Source organism: Seriola lalandi, unplaced genomic scaffold (assembly GCF_002814215.2).
Source record: "Seriola lalandi dorsalis isolate HSWRI2012SDOR001 ecotype SW California unplaced genomic scaffold, Sedor1 jcf7180002009863, whole genome shotgun sequence".
NCBI classification, from domain to species: Eukaryota; Metazoa; Chordata; class Actinopteri; order Carangiformes; family Carangidae; genus Seriola; species Seriola lalandi.
In genome coordinates, this window is record NW_019480516.1 from 1 (window position 1) to 974 (window position 974).

General features: G+C 40.5%; 1 long non-coding RNA gene across 1 annotated transcript; it reads right to left on the reverse strand.

The window, feature by feature from the left end:
* Positions 1 to 252: 252 nt before the first annotated feature.
* On the reverse strand, positions 253 to 974 carry LOC111673140 (uncharacterized). Its single transcript, XR_002762076.2, has 3 exons — positions 889 to 974; positions 541 to 605; positions 253 to 367 (listed from the first exon to the last, which is right to left on the reverse strand). It is a non-coding gene; the product is annotated as an uncharacterized LOC111673140 (long non-coding RNA).

Genomic DNA, 974 nt, shown 5'->3' on the forward strand with positions numbered 1-974 from the left:
AATAAAGATTGATTGATTGATTGCTATAGCTGTCAATTTTAGTCCTTGAGTTCATAGTTAAGTGCTTTATTTGTTAACTGCTATCAAGGAGTATGACTCTCCTTTGTAGTATGCATGAGAGAAGATGCCGCGAGATTAGTGGACTTCTATGTAGTGTCCGCTGATAATGTAGTGGGCTGGTCTGGACAGAAAATGCCAGGGCTGAATTTTTGTCCCAGTCCACCCCTGTGCACAGGTAAAAGTGTGTCTGACTTACCACAGCTGCCACATTTCTTGCGTAAATGTGGCGCTGACACACACGAGATCAATACAGATAAAATTACAGCCACCACAACAGCGGCCCAGGCCATAGAACAGGAACTCGTCGCTGAAATGATAACATATGATTACATAAGAACATTATATGTGATTTCAGAAATCAAACACAAAACTTAATTTCATTTCACCCAGAATAATCTCAGAGAGGGTTAAAGCATGAATGTGACTTTAGGATCAAGTGAACCCAGCTGATGCAGGTGGATTGTTAAAGCTCCAGTGTACCTGGTATGGGAATCCTTGTCTCTCTGGTCTGGTCGGTCTGAGGCTGGTGAACTCTGCAGGTGACACTGTGACAAACACATAGAGTCGTAGTTTAGTTTAGTTTAGTTTAGGTCAGTGGTCGTGAAGGTGTTGCAAGTGGGCCGACAAATCATTTACAAAACAGTACAATTTTGGTAAAATAAAAAATGTATATTTTCAAATGAAATGATCTTTAAACAAATGTTTAGTTTTTTTGTTTCTTATACCACCACCTGAAAACATAACCTCCTTGTCTCAGGTAAATGAAAAAGGAAAAGACCACTGCACAGGTGGAGCCAAATAAACATAAGTCGTAGGTAAAAATCAAACCTCTTGGTATCGATCGGCAGAGTCACTTTTCGTGTCTGGAAACATCTCCTGGAATCTTGGCCTTTCTGTTGGTTTTCGGCATCGAT